Source organism: Ostrea edulis, chromosome 6 (genome assembly GCF_947568905.1).
Source record: "Ostrea edulis chromosome 6, xbOstEdul1.1, whole genome shotgun sequence".
NCBI lineage: Eukaryota > Metazoa > Mollusca > Bivalvia > Ostreida > Ostreidae > Ostrea > Ostrea edulis.
This window is the reverse complement of record NC_079169.1, coordinates 12,758,252-12,775,664: the sequence shown is the minus strand read 5'-3', so window position 1 is coordinate 12,775,664 and position 17,413 is coordinate 12,758,252.

Sequence of the window (17,413 nt, the reverse complement as noted above, 5' to 3'; positions counted from 1 at the left end):
GATAAGAACAAGCTCGTTTAGATGAACATTTCCGCTTCAATGACTTATTACAAAATATTAATAGTTTCTGAGATATTCTCATAAACCTTTGGACCCTTCTGGGCTCCTAATTTAAAGAGTCAGCCCCTTTTGCTTGATATCGTAAGAAAGGTCATGACATTTCAAACATTTTTTTGTTCAACAAGTATTTAGAAATTCTTTACCGTTCTCGAGTTATTTCTAGAAGTAATTTTTACGGGCCAAACTGTAGCTCCCTAACGGGGCCACATAGGGTAAAAACGAAATATGCATATTGTTCAGATCATCATTCTGAACAACTTTTGTTCTTTATTGCTTTTCAAAATATTTGTCGTTTTCGAGATACAAGGGGTAAAAAATTTATGGTTTTGGCCCTTAAAATTCCTTATTACGTAACATATGACCTAAATTTTTATATGAATAGATTTGGATTGTTGAGATGAACATTTTTTGTTCTTTGACTTATACCAAAATATTAACGATTTTTGAGATATTTGATCTAGACTTTGAGCCCTTCTAGATCCCTAATTGAAGGGGCTAGCCCCTAAATCTTGATATTTTCAAAAAGATCTCGTAAATGTGCACAACATTTGTTCTACATGTCTTAACAAAATATTTGCAAGAAAAAAGATATTGGAGATCAAAGGTCAAAAATCGCCGAAATCGGCGAAAAAATTTGGCATCCATTTGTTCAGGTCCAGGCGAGCGTTTAGGCAAATCGCCTCCGGTAAAATCGAATCCCCCACAAATCTTCTAAAATGTTTACTCTATCTTGTGTAGAAATTTCAAGACTCTAGCTTCAAAACTAACGGAGGAGATGTGTGGACAACAAGGCCCTTCAAAAAGTCACTAAAAGAGAGATAACTCCTGACCGGAAGTGACGTCAAGCACGAAATTTTGCAAGCAACGTCTCATCACCAAAAGACATCTTTCCTGAAAATTTCGTGAAAATCGATCGAGAAATGGCTGAGAAAAACGCGTGTACTACCAAGGAAAATAATAATAATAATAATAATAATGAAGAAGAAGAACGCGAACAATAATAGTAAGGTCTTCCGTAGGAGACGGAAGACCTTAATAATGAAGAAGAAGAACGCGAACAATAATAGTAAGGTCTTCCGCAGGAGACGGAAGACCTTAATAAGAAGAAAATAATAATAATAAGAAACGGAGCAAAAACAATATGTCTCCGACACTTTGTATTCGGAGACATAATAAGAATAATAAGAAACGGAGCAAAAACAATATGTCTCCGACACATTGTGTTCGGAGACATAATAATAAGAATAATAAGAAACGGAGCAAAAACAATATGTCTCCGACACTTTGTGTTCGGAGACATAATAATAATAATAATAAGAAGAAAATAAGAATAATAAGAAACGGAGCAAAAACAATATGTCTCCGACACTTTGTGTTCGGAGACATAATAATAATAATAGATAAAATTTACATTGTTGATTGGTATAATTATGCTAGTATTAACATTGAATGCAAGGACATGCATGAATGTGTGCTTAAATCTGATTGGCTAATATTTTATAGGTTTTATCTCTCTTACTTTTCAATAAAATTCTTTGGTATATATTTTAAGGCACTACAAGAATATGTATGTGAAAAATCTATCAAATATGCGCAAGCACGTGTGCTGAAATCTGATCGGCTAAGATTATTCATAGTTTTCTTACTTGTTAACGAAAGAAGATGAAATGCAGAGTATATGTAAATAATACAAGTTCCTACATTATGGAATAATCAGAAATGAGTAAGCAAACATGAATGCTCATGTGCTGATTTCTGATTGGTTAAAATTCAGATTTCTTTAACTTTTTACGTTTTCAGTGAAATGCTAAAATAAACTAAAATGGAGCTCTTTATTATGGCATACTATGAGATGATGTACATGTATATGATAATTTTCGAAATCAAGTTTGATTTGCTTACACTTATTGTACTTTATAAGTATTGTTATTTTGCCTAAATACTTTTGGCAAATAAATTGTAAAAGTCTAAAATACGAAGATTTTGCCTAATTAAAAGAAATTTGATGGGAGTAGAGCTGCCCAAAGGGAGTAGGGGGAGTGTTTGAGGAACAACTGTAAAGGTCTCCATTACAATTAGGACTATTTTTTATTTGCAAATGGACTATTTATTAATGTTATGCACCAGTGAATTTCTCAAATTTAGTAGTTCTTGGACCACTGATGTTAATCATGTTAATTTTATCCAAATAAATATCTATGTTAACCATATAGAAACACTGTCAAACATCCTTCTCAGACAAATTTTCTGAATAGAATAAATAAAACAAAGGATTGTTGCACACGTCAAGTTGCATTAGGTACTTTATAATCCTCTTAGTAAAGAGATACATATTCCATTATTCAAGAAAGAATGTCAATATTGTTTTTGATGATGTTTAGAAATGTTTATATGATTACTACATTTTGGAGGAAAAACTTACAGAACAAATATTTTACAAAAAAAAAAAAAAAAAAAAAAAAGAAATGGTCTAAATGGAAATGTCTTTTCAATTAATGATAACAACATTTCTTCTTCTGTTTTTAACAATAAGTACTAGAATATACATGTAATTGTCTATATCGCTTTCTTTAATCTGTATGAGAGTGTGAGTAAAAGGTGTATATGTATTTGTTGAAAATAATGAAAAAAAAAAAAAAAAAAAGTTGCATTAGGTATTACAAATTGCAAGTGTCAAGGAGTCATTTCCTCACAACTATGTCATTTTGGGTCATATCTCTTGAAAATGGCTGAGATCTCCAATCCTAAACCATATCATCTCTCACTGCTCATGTGAGAATACATAAACCATTGACTAATGGAAATATGAAATGATCTCCACCTTTACATCATATCACGGTTGGCACTGGCTTCAAGTTATGATAATATATATATACATGTATACATATTTTCATTTTTTTTTTTTAAAGTTCCTGATACCAAATTTGTGAATTGTTATTCAAGTTGTAAGGATATTTAATTATTATTAATTTAATTATTATTTCTCTTTTTCAATTTGTTTGCTTATTGATGTTATCTCTCTGCCCCTCCCCAGAAAGTTAAACTAAATAAGTTTCTGTTTGTTAATTTGTTTGTTTTAATTTTTTTAAAAAGTGAAAAATAGATACTGAATTAAAATATTGAAAATCTTTGTAAATTAAATCGTCTCATTTCAATATACATCCCTAATATATATAGACCATAAGTAATTAAGTTAATTTAAAATTAAAAAGATAACTTACCTAGATCTATTTGTAGAAAGGATTTCTGCTTCAAAGTCTGAAAGCCAAGAGCAATTGAGATCTAATGTTTAGTGATTAGGTATTTAAATCCTAATGAGTAGTAGTCACTAGCATGAATAACCAGTGAAATCATTGAGTACAGTAGTAAAATACTTCACAGAAAAGTTGTATGCATGGATGATTTTTGTTGATATATCTAGGGGTGGGGATCAATGGTGGTGGACACCCTTGTATGTTTGATAAAATTATTGGGTCCAAAGTTCAGGAAAAATCTCTCAAACCATTTGAAACCTTTTATAATAATTGAAAAAAAATTATATTTCAAGAACAAGAGGTATACACTTTTTCAATAGTTTATGTCAGAATGATGAAGTGTTATAAAATTGTGATCTATTGCTATTCTTAACTTTTACTGCTTTTTGAGTGGAAATGAAGCATTTATATTCAAATTCATTTCAGTAAGAGGAACATTTAAAATTAAACTATAACAAGAAGAACACTCATAACCATAACAGTGAAGAAAGATTTAATTTGCATGTACATGTACATAGAAAAGACTGCAATGGTACCGATTCTTAACTTCCCAACCTACAATGAATAAAGATGAATGATTATATAATAAATTCTCAAATGTAACAATTCATGAAATCATGTTTCATTACTCCAAGATATCCTCTGCAAACAGAGTTTGGGGGTTTATATAGGAATAATCTTATGTCTGTACAATGTCCATGCAATCTTTTCCAGGCTATTAATTTGGAGTGAAGAATCAATAGAAGCTCATACTTATTACAAAAATTGTTTATGACCTGAGGGTGTGTCATGACTTTGAAACAAGGTCATTCAAGCATGTTCAAGGTCACTGATAGAAAAAATATAAAATTCTTGTACAGGCAATAACTTTATAATAGAGAATCATTGGAAGCTCATACTTCGTACAAAGATAGTTTATGACCCAAAGGTGTGCCATGACATTGACTGACATTTTCAAGGTCATTGGCAGAAAAAAGAACTAGATTTTTCTTTGGGCTATAACTTTGTATCATTTGAAGCTCACACTTAGTAAAAAGATTGTTTATGACCTGAGGGTGTGTCATGACTTTGAACCAAGGTCATTCCTGCAAGTTCAAGGTCACTAAGCAGAAAAGTATTTAAAAAACATTTTGTGGGCCATAACTTTGTAATGGAGAATCATTGGTAGTTCATACCTAGTATAATGATTGTTTATGACCTTCAGGGTATGTCTTCAATTTAACCCAAGGTCATTCCTGCAAGTTCAAGGAGGCAGAAAAAGTTTTGCTTTTTAATTGCAAGGCTATAACTTGATTATGTAGGATCATTGGTGGTTCTTACTCGGTATAAAGATTGTTTATGACCTGAAGGTGTTTGATGACTTTGACCCAAATTAATTCCTGCAAGTTCAAGGTCACAAGCAGAAAAAGTATTAAAAAATTAATTGGATTATAATTTTGTAGTGGAGAGTCATTGTAGTTCGTACTTTGTACAAAGATTTTTTATGACCTGGGAGTGTGTCATAACCTTGACTCAAGCTCATTGTGACAAGTTCAAGGTCATTGATACTTTAAAAAATGATTTGGCCCATGCATAAATTGTAAGAAGAGTTCTGGGAACCAAGTTTTTTTTTTTTTTATACAAAAAGCATCATTTTTTACCCCCATTTGGCCCCCAGGGCAAAAATAAAAATTCCAAAACCTTTTTGCGCATCTACAGGACACCAGCAACCAATTTCCTAAAGATTATTAGGATACTGCTTAAAACGTAAAAAGAGTTCTGGGGACCTGCGTGTTCTTTTGTGCAAAAATGTCATTTTTCAACCCTCATTTGACCCCAGGGGTGAAAATAAAAATTCCAAAACCTTATTGCACATCTACAGGAAACCCGCAATCATCATCTGAAAGATTATTAGGATAATGCTTAAAATGTAAGAGGAGGTCTGGGAACAAGGGTTTTTATTGTACAAAATCGTCATTTTTCGACCCCCACTTGGCCCCTAGGGCAAAAATAAAAATCCCGAATCCCTATTGTGCATCTACAGGACACCAGCAACCATCTCCTTACAGATTATTAGGATACTGCTTAAAATGTAAGAGGAGTTCTGGGAACCAGGGTTCTTTTGTGCAAAAAAAAACAAAAAAACAAACAAACAAAAAAAACCACGTTATTTTTCGACCCTCATCTGACTCCAGGGGTGAAAATGAAGATTCCAAAACCTTATTGCACATTTACAGGACACCAGCAATCATCTTCCAAAAGATTATTAGGCTACTGTGTAAAATGTAAGAGGAGTTCTGGGAACCAGGGTTTCTTTATACAAAAATTTTCGACCCCTATTTGATCCCTAGGGTGAAAAGGAAAATTCCAAAACCTTATTGCACATCTACAGGACACCAGCAATCATTTCCAAAAGATTATTAGGCTACTGTGTAAATTGTAAGAGGAGTTCTGGGAACCATGGTTGTGTTAAAAAGCATCATTTTCTACCCCATTTGGCCCCCAGGGTGAAAATGAAAATTTCGAAACCTTATTGCACATCTACAGGACCCAAAAGATGATTGGGCTACTGCATGAAATGTAGGAGGAGTTCTGGGAACCAGGTTCTTGTTGAAAAAACGTCATTTTTTGCCCCCAGGGTAAAATTGAATATTCTAAACCCTTATCATATATCTACAGTACACCACCTATCATATTCCAAAAGATCAATTGGTTACCACTTGAAATAAAAGAGCAGTTTGAGGAAGAAGAAAGTGTGACAGACAGACGGACGGAACAGGGTAACAACAATATACCCGAACTTTCTTTAGAAAGTGCGGGTATAATGATCATATACCTGACATAAAACGTAAGAAGTATTCTAGCTTTCTTTCTGCAATGATATTGAAGACTGCAATGCATTTTCAATAGAGATGAAAAAGAGGGTCATAAAAAATTCAAAACGGTGTGATATAATTCTAGCTACCAATGCAAGATAGGCAATTCTTTGTCGAATATTTTAATTTTTATATTTCATACATATATGGGACATTATCCTATTATATCATGAATAGTGCCGATATTATGTGACAGGTTTCAATCCTTGCATTTTTATGTTATGATATTTTGCGATATTTTACATTTCAATGAAATGAAATAAAATCGACGTTATGAATATGACGTCAAAGCCGTCTATCAATCTATAACATAAATTATAGTAAAATGAAATAATTCATAGCATAAAGCACCAACTACATGTAGGTTACATGTCAATAAATACAGTGCTCCGTCGATATATTGTCCCCGTTATAATGCCACCCTGGCTTATTACCTGAAAAGAACAGATTTCTCTCCCATGTTAACACCCCGCTATAATGCCAAACCCGCATAATGCCATATGTCACTGCTTTTCACAAAAAAATGATCAAATTTTATTCTCGATAATAATGCAAATTACCTAACACCCGTCGTTCCGGCTACAAAGCATCTCCGTCCCCGCTACAACACACTTCTGTCCTTGATGCGGTGAAGTGCGACAGGCTGATCACTTATTTAGATGATCAGGTTAATTGCTAATAATGGTTCACCTGGAACCCAAATAAATTTATGGCATCGAATTCCCTAACCCTCACCCTAGAAGTGAGAGTCACGTGTCTTTCTGATATTCAATAGCGGAGATCCTGGGGTACTGTTACGGTTGTTAACGTCATGCATAGGTCAACATTTGTGGTATTTCATCTGGAGCTTGTGGCGTCTCTACACGAGTAAAAATTCCTCAAATGACACGTTTGTTGATACATTGATTTTGACTACGGATAACTCCGTTTACCTGATCAAGATATAGGGCTCACGGTGGGTGTGACCGGTTGAAAAGGGATGCTTACTTCTCCCAGGTACCTGATCCCACCTCTGGTGTGTCCAGGGGGTACGTGTTTGCCCACCTCTATTTTGTATTGCCTATAGGAGTTACGAGATTGATCACTGTTTGTTATCTTCATCTTTCACGTATGAAAACAAAGTTCAGCATCCAAAGAATTGATGTTGGTCAATATATAACAGCGAGATTCTTCATTTCTTTTACATCTTTGAAATATAATAGTATAACTAATTATATCAAGACGTCAAGCGGCGCGCACATTTGTTGAATACACTATGAACAAGAGGTACTGTGAGCAATGCTCACTAAGAATACCCCCCGCTTACCCCAATCTCCCAAACGGTGTTGGTAAGAGGTATAAACTACTTCTTTTCTGAGTGTAAAAAAAAATGGCATGACAAACCGAACCATATTGCTACTTCGATGTCCAGTGCGCGTGACCTTTGACTTTTTGACCCCAAAATCGATAGGGAACATCTTCATCCCATGGGTAGTCCATATGTATGATATGGTGACTGTAGGTGGAAAGGATAACGCTTTAAAGCCCGGAAACCATATTGCTACTTCGATGTCCAGTGCGCTTGACCTTTGACCTTTTGACCCCAAGATCGATCGGGAACATCTTCATCCCATGGGTAGTCCATATGTATGATATGGTGACGGTAGGTGGTAAGGATAACGCTTTAGAGCCCGGAAACCATATTGCTACTTCGATGTCCAGTGCGCTTGACCTTTGACCATTTGACCCCAAAATCGATAGGGAACATTTTCATCCCATGGGTAGTCCATATGTATGATATGGTGACGGTAGGTGGTAAGGATAACGCTTTAGAGCCCGGAAACCATATTGCTACTTCGATGTCCAGTGCGCTTGACCTTTGACCTTTTGACCCCAAAATCGATAGGGAACATCTTCATCCCATGGGTAGTCCATATATATGATATGGTGACGGTAGGTGGAAAGGATAATGCCTTAGAGCCCGGAAACCATTGCGTCTACAGACGGACGGACGGATAGACAGACGGACAACCCGATTCCAGTATACCCCCCCCCCACTTGTTGCGGGGGGTATAAATATGCAAAAAATATAATCTAGTCAATCACATTGAATATTGAAGTGAGCAGGTGATATATAATGTTACAGAAAATAGCTCTCGACATCTATTTTACAGCTTGGAAAAAACCAATCCAGTTGCTGGAACTGACAGCTATTGGAGTCGCGGTCCTCGCTGCTGCTTTGCTTGTTTTATCGACTTTCATTGAAAGATGCACGCGGAATTACTTCATTCTTCTGTTAATCAGAACGATCACGATATCGTCACTATTATGCACGGGTAAGATTTTTACTATTTTTTCCATTAAGAAAATATTGAAAAATATGTATCCCACCTCTGGTATGTCCAGGAGTCCGTGTTTGTCCAACTCTTTATTTTGTATTGCTTATAGAAGTTATGAAATTGATCACTGTTCATTATCTTCAACTTTCATCTTTTGGTTTCAGCTGACAAAGCTTTTAACAACATTGGTTTTGTAAAGCGCATTATTACAAATGCATTTTAAACGAACTTGACATTAATTGCACTTTGGTAATTCTTAGAAAGCATTCGTCGGTTTTAGACATGAGTTACCTTACCTATACTGAAATCCTAAACTTCATTAAAACCCTTAAAAACAAAGATGCATTGCTGGATCCATTAAGTGTTCTACCAAGCCCATAGCTTTGCTCCTCACGAAACAGCTGTGAGGGAGAAACTTCAAATGGACTGCCACTACGGGGGATGCTTACTCCTCCTAGGCACCTGATCCCACCTCTGGTGTGTCCAGGGGTCCGTGTTTGCCCAACTATCTATTTTGTATTGCTTGTAGGAGTTATGAGATTGATCACTGTTCGTTATCTTCACCTTGCATATACCAGAAGTGGTGTAAATCAAATGTGGCTTCTAAAACATTATAAAGAACTTTTAGTAAATTTAGAACAGGAAAGCTATTCTCAAATTAACAACATCAAAACGTACGACTTTTCAACACTTTACACGATCATTCCTCGCGATATATTAAAGGCTAGACTTTTGACAGCATAAATATTTGTTTCTTCAACAAAAATGGAAAAACGAAAATATTCATATCTAGCAATATTCCATTATCACCTGCATATGGTGTTTATATATCTCAACTGATTCGATATGCAAGAGCTTGTTCTGGGTATATTCAGTTTTTAAATCGAGGTAAGCTACTGACAAACAAGTTGATGGTACAGGGATTTCAACAGTCTCGATTTAAGTCAGCATTTCGCAAATTCTATGGTCGTTATAACGATCTACAGTCAACTCTCGATAAACCGCCACCTTTTGTTCTTATGAAATTATGGCATTATAACGAATTTGGCGATGAATTGAATCACTGCCATCTTGAAAAAATAGAGTTACTGTTCTTTTATATCAAGTTATCTTTCCTCTATTTACAATACTTATGTAAGTGAGCAATCCTTTGCTGCTAAGATGTTGCCCACTGTCCTTCTTTTTATATAGACTTTTCCCATAAAACAGAAAAATGATTTGCAATATCCTGATGGGTACATTTTTGATGATGTCCTTGGTACGTAATGATTTGCTTTTTCTCATCGAAATTTAACAGGACCCTCTTTCGTGGCGAAGCCATAGCTAAATTGAAATGTGTTTCTTTTCTTAAACAACTTGAGTATTGTTCATCTCGAGTATTGTTCTTGTTTATTCAATACAACAATTACTGGGATCCTTCTGTCCAGGTGTACGCCCGAGATTGATAATGACCAATTTACTGCTTCACTGACCACGTGCACCCATGGCGGTTTATCGAGATAATTAACACGTTGAAATAGACTTTTGTAATGAAAACACCGCGGCAAATGGCGATAACGAATTTGGCGTTTTAACGAGAGTTTTAAGTAACAGGAAAAATGTTCCTAGAAAAATGCGGCGTTATAACGAAAATGGCGATGAATTGAGTGGCGATAATTCGAGAGTTACCTGTAGTTCGTCAATACAACCTCGCATTGGGTCAAATGCTGTCTGACGTGTTTCATACCGATTGTTAAGCCGTTCTTGGCACAATGATTTTGACTGCGGATAACTCCGTTTACCTGATCAGGATATGGGGCTCAAGGCGGGTGTGACCGGTCAACAGGGGATGCTTACTCCTCCTAGGCACCTGATCCCACCTCTGGTGTGTCCAGGGGTCCGTGTTTGCCCAACTATCTATTTTGTATTGCTTGTAGGAGTTATGAGATTGATCACTGTTCGTTATCTTCACCTTGCATCTAGTGTTCAGTCATCCAAATAATTGCTTTGTTAAACACCAATCTGATGCCACGCACGCTTATATTGCTGTTGAAAATGACAATATGCTGGAATTCCTCATTGACAAGATCTTCCTATTCTGTGGTGATCAGGTCGTCCAACAGTCTGTTGGAATTCTCATGGACATGAATTGTGCTTCTTTGTTAGCTTACCCGTTTTTATATTCTTATGAAGCAGTTTATTAATGTCGATTCGATATATCCCTGTGAATTTGAAATTAAAGACACCACAGGGTCGTCGACATCTGCGTCATATTTAGACATTCTATTGAAAATAGATATCAACGGCAAACTAACAACTCAACATTATGATGAACGGGATGATTCCAGCTTCTCCATCGTCAACTTCCAATATTTATGTAGCAATATTCCATCATCACTTGCATATGGTGTTTATATCTCTCAAATGATTCGATACTCAAGAGCTTGTTCTGCCTATGATTAACTTTGAAATTGAGGCAGGCTATTGAAGTGTATGGTTTTAACAGTCTCGTTTAAAGTCAGTATTTCGCATATTCTATGGTCGTTATAACAATTTAGTTTGCCAATACAACCTATCATTGGGTCAAATGCTGTTTGACTTGTTTCATGCCGATTGTTAAGCCGTTCCTGGTACACTGATTTTGACTACAGATAACTTCATTTACCTGATAAAGATATAGAACTCACGGCGGTTGTGAATGGTTGACAGGGGAGGCTTACTCCTCCTATGCACCTGGTCCCAACCCCGGCATATCCAGGACCAACTCTCTATTTTGTATTGCTTTTAGGAATTATGAGATTGAACACTGTTAGTTACACCTTTCATTAACGTTATTAGGAAGCCCTATAGTGATCACATTGTCCGTCTGTCCGTGAACACTTTCTTTGTGACACGATAACAGTTTTCATCGTACAGTTTTCAAATTTTGTACAAAAACGATTTACAATAAGTGGAAGAAGCCTATAGATTTTGGGGTCATTTCATTTTGTCTGTCTGTCTGTATGGTATGATCTTTGTTATGAACACTTTCTTTGTGACACAAAACCTCAAGCAGTTTTCATTGTACAGTTTTCAAATTTTGTACAGAAATACTTTACAATAAGAGGAAGATACCTATAGATTTTGGGGTCATGTCACTTTGTCTGTTTGAATGTCATCATCTTTCTTCTTATGACCGTATTTATTTACCACTGTCTAAGGGAGATAATTCAATTTGAATTATGGTATGCATTGTATTGATATATAGAAAATTTACAAGAAATAACTCTACAACATTGTGTATGTGTATATTTTTGGATTTTTTAAATGTGATTTAAAAAAAATGCTTGATGTTACATGTATATTGAATTAACACGTCATTCCCAGTCAACAACTTTCGATCGGGATCGGATTACGAAATACAATTTCGTATATCCGGTTGCAAAGTGAAACTGCTTCCAGAAATTGAATTACGCAGTAATTGCACGTTACACCTTAGAGAACTGTTTTTTTAAATAAAGAAAGTCACAAAATAGATACAAAATGAGTGTACCTTATTCATTACTGTTCCCGAGCTTTCGTCGGTGAAAATTCATAATCCTTTTCGAATAATATGTACCATATTTTGTACCAGGTATCAATTTTGAATCCCCTATTACAATGGGATTTAGTTGCACTCTGTTGTGTTTGAGTGGATGAGTGTGTGTCAAACAGAAGTTATTTAAATTGCATCAGTCTCTTATAAATATGCTTCATGATTTTCTTTTCACAAATTTCCATTCCAATGTAACTTTATATATCATAATTCTAACATATATACCTGCCCTAAACATTGCTATATCAAATACAGATGTCATTTTCCTCTAATAACCCTCAGCGGGGCCCTTGCTGACCGTGTCAGTTTTCTAGTTTCCTTAAGGATTAGTCAAACTTCCCAAATCGTATATATTATCATTGTATCCATATGGAAATGCGGTACCCACAGCCATGATCCAGTGATCTTTTCGTTGTTTACGAAAAGGGGTGCTTAAAGTTGGATTATTTGTTTGGCGGTTAATTTTTTCTGGAATCCTGACCCTCATGGACAAAATGGAGTGGTCGGGGCAATTGAAATTAAAGAAGTTGATTACCACCATTATCTATTGTGCGATATTCTTTTATCAAAAAGAAATGTGTTCAAAAATGGTCATAGTACCACTGTTAGGGACATGATCAGACGAGTAGGTCTAAGCTTAAAATCTAGTAAGGGTTTAGCCCGTATTCATCCTGGTGAAGTCAGTAGGTCTGTAAATACCATGCGGTTCGAATGACTTTAACCTGTGCATCCAGAATTTTTCCTTCTGCTTTCTCTCGGTATATGACCAACTTTGGTCATGGTCAATAACCACTACTGTCATGTCCTCCCATCGGTGGTTATGAATACGGGCTAAACCCTTACTAGATTTTAAGCTTCATCTAGACCTACTCGTCTGATCATGTTTAAAATGCATCGAATGCAGCATACTCTTTTTCATATTCAAGAGTATGCTAGAAATAATCAGATGTGGAAAGGGGGATTTCTTTATGTGTCAGAAGTTTCTCCTGACACTTAATCTGATATATCAATGTAACAGGGATATAAATATATACACGTTATACACCACCGTATATCGTTGCCCATTTACACTCAGCTGCTCGCAATGATTATGTAAATTAGATTTTCTTACAACGTAGTGATGATCGGGAGAAAATAAAGGGGCGATTTCAAGGTCACAATATGAATTATTACCTTCGCGCAAACCATATATAAAATGAGTGATTTGATATGAAAAAGAAATAATTATATCATTATTTGACCAGCATTTCGAATTGACAATTAATATTTTCACGTATACAGCTTATCACTTGATAGCGGCAGTCAATAAAGACAACATATAGACATTAACTGTAAGAACCTGTACGTCGTGACGTACTTTTTCGTTGTGATCTCATATGGTGCGAAGTGCACAGAGAAATGGACCTATTTAATTGTTTTTATAACTATAAAACTGTTCTGCTATATCCATAATAGAGTTTATGTCCAAAGTACTTTTAGAGTAAAAACGAATTATTATACGTCCGTCTTTAGACGGGACGTATTATGGTACAGCGGTGTCTGTACGTCCGTCCGTCCATCCGTTCGGGGTTTTCTCTCTATAATTTCATTTTCTTTTCACATATCATGCTGAAACCTGCTGTGGAGCTTTGTTGTGGGTTACTCTAGATCATACTGCAATTTTGATCCATTTCGACCCTTTTTCCAGGAGTTGTGCCCCTTTATTTGGAAATAATTATTATATGGAGGGTACATAATTTGCCCGCCCTACTCCTCCCACAGTTTTCAAGTGAGAGCCTTCTTATTTTGTGGAGTGTTTGTATGGGTATAGAAAATGTGCATGTGGGATGGATTTTGATTTTCTACAATTTTTGAAAAAATTAAAGGTTGTTGAACTTTGTCTATTTGGAAATTAATATTCTATGGAGGGTACATAATTTGTCTGCCCAACTCATCCCACAATTTTCAAGTGAGGACCTTCTTATTTTGTGGAGTGTTAGTATGGGTAATGAAGATATGCATGTGGGATGGATTTTGATTTCCTACAATGTTTGAGAAAATTACAGGTTGTTGAACTTAGTCTATTTGGAAATTAATATTCTATGGAGGGTACATAATTTGTCCGCCCAACTTCTCCCACAGTTTTCAAGCGAGAACCATCTTATTTTGTGGAGTGTTTATATTGGTATTGAAGATGTGCATCTGGGGAACGATTTTGATTTTCTTCTATTTTTGAAAAAAATAACAGGTTGTTGAACTTGGTCCATTTTGAGGAAATCTCGATTTTTAAGCTAAGACCCTTTGTTCATATGAAAGTTTGTCACAACCTCATGATGGCTGATACTACCTGAAGCAAAGTTATACAAATTATAGCACAAGAAAAACACCCTATGTAAGCATTTCACGGGTGTATTATGTACCGTTTGCGGTACTATTGTTTTTAAATATATAGCGTAAAACTATATGGGATCCGGGTTAGAATAAGTCCTCAGTACCCCTTGCTTGTCGTAAGAGGCGACTAAATGAGGCGGTCTTTCGGATGAGATCGCAAAAACCTAGGTCCCGTGTCACATCAGGTGTGGTACGATAAAAATCCCTCCCTGCTAAAAGGCCGTAATCGCCGAGCATATGCCTAAATTTTGCAGCCCTTCACCGGCAGTATGATTGAAATATTCTCGAGTGGGACGTTAAACAATATCCTATCAATCAATCACATAAGATTCAATACAAAATAAAGGCCTAATGCAGAAAGATCTGACTCAAACCACACAATATAGTCAAAATATGCAGAAACTTCTTGCATGTTCTATAGAATTGCCGAATAGCTGAGCTCATTGTTTACAAAACAAAGTCAAAGCTATTTTCAGAAAATAGCCGCGTTTCCGAGAAGTCAAAACGAAAGTACCCCATTCTGGGGACTTTAGATATTGTTATGTAAAATCATTTTTTCATTCAAGAAAACCTGTAAATATTAAAGAATTGTTCTATAATTATATAACTGGGGAAATATCTGGACTTGTATACACACCAAGTCAAAACCGACTTCCCACCTGGCCAGCTTGACCCCGCTGACCCCTCAGAACTCCATTCATTTGAATACCTGCACTCAGTTCAATTGTCTATCGAGGCTACCCACCATCTTCCAGCTATTGATTTTATCATCTGAGAGCCCTCTATCGATATGCCTTGTCGCAGCCCCTAGTCTATTAAAACGAAGTTTATAATACACGGGGAAATTTATAACCCCGTGATCTGAAACGACCGGAAGTTCCGTGAACTCAAGTACACAGAAACTGAATACGTTATTGAATGTACTTTCGCTTTTAAATAACAGTCGCACTGTCCATTATCACCAATCAAGTAATGCAAAAGCTAGGCGTTAATGTGATAATATCGTAAAATGACGGCAATTTACAAACTGTTCCAGGGTTGAGATTAGAAACTTAGTACGAGGTTGAGTGTTGTCTGAGAAAATCTTTCAGCAACTTAAAGTAGGGCTGTCAGTTTGTTGCATTATAGTATGAAATATTTACTTCAATATTTGAAGGCAATTATATTTGTACGAAATCTTACTTTTGACACCCTATACAGCACTATGCATGAGGCACGTGACTTCATCTACACCCTATACAGTACTATGTATGGGGCCCGTGACTTCATCTATACTCTATACAGCACTATGTATGGGGTCCGTGACTTCATCTATACTCTATACAGCACTATGTATGGGGCCCGTGACTTCATCTACACTCCGTACAGTATTAAGTATGAGGCCCGTGACTTCATCTTCACCATATACGACACTATGCATGAGGCCCGTGACTTTATCTACACTCTATACAGTACTATATATGGGGCCCGTGATTTCATCTACACTCTATACAGTACTATGTATGGAGCCCGTGACTTCATCTACACCCTATACAGTATTAGGTATGAGGCCCGTGACTTCATCTACACTCTATACAGTACTATGTATGGGGCCCGTAACTTTATCTACACTCTATACAGTACTACATGTATGTATGGGGCCCGTGACTTCATCTACACCCTATACAGTGCTAAGTATGAGGCCCGTGACTTCATCTATACTCTATACAGTACTATGTATGGGGCCCGTGACTTCATCTACACCCTATACAGTACTAAGTATGAGGCCAATGATGTCATCTACACTTTATGCAGTACTAAGTATGAGGCCAATGACGTCATCTACACTTTATACAGCGTTAGGTATGAGGACCGTGATTTCATCTACACCCTATATTACAACTTATGTGTCCCGTGGGGATCCGGGTTAGAATAGGTCCTCAGTACCCCTTGCTTGTCGTAAGAGGTGACTAAATGGGGCGGTCCTTCGGATGAAACCGTAAAAACCGAGGTCCCGTGTCACAGCAGGTGTGGCACGATAAAGATCCATCCCTACTCAATGGCCATAAGCACCAAACATAAGCCTAAATTTTGCAGCCCTTCACCGGCAGTGGTGTCGTCTCCATATCAGTGAAATATTCTCGATAGGGACGTTAAACAATATTCAATCAATCAATCAGAGCCCCGTGCCTTCATTCACACACTGTAGAATGCAACTTATGAGGCCCGTGGGCCTCTTGTTCGTAACTATCAGCTTATACAGCTTTGAGTCGGTATTGTGGCCCCACCCTACCATCAGGGACCATGATCTGAACAAACTTAAATCTACTTTATGTGAGGAAGCTTTCTTGTAGTGGTTCTTAAGAAGATTTTCAAAGATTTTCCCTATATATTCGCATGTAAACCTATGATACCCTGTTGTGTCCTCAGTTTGCCCCTTGGGCCATTATTTTAACAAACTTGTATCTGCAATATGTCAAGGTGCTTTCATGTAAATTTAAACTTTTACTGGCCAAAAGGTTCTTGAGAATTTTTTTTTTGAATGACCTCACCCTATTGTTGTGATTATCTTCCCCTTGAAGAGAGCATGACCTTCATTTGAACAAACTTGAATCCCTTTCACACATGGATGATTTGTACCAAGTTTGATTGAAATTGGCAAGTGTTTCTGGAGAAGATGTAAATATGAAAAGTTGAAAACGACGAAGCTAACGACAGACAACGTACAATTTTGATAAGAAAAATTCATTTGAGCCCTCAGCTTAGGTGAGCTAAAAAAAACCCTTTAAGGTAAGGTAGCTCATTAAACCCTAAAAGCTTTTATCAAATCAGCATAAAATTATTTAATTCTGAATAGTAGGATGATATGCAATGAGGACATATCTCATAAAGGCAGAAAATACGCAATTTTGATTAAAAAACATGATTTTCAAAAATTTATTTCCATGAATATGAAGACTGGTGAATTTGGACTCGAGACCTGATCACTGTTCATTATCTTCACCTTGCACCTACAGGTCACTG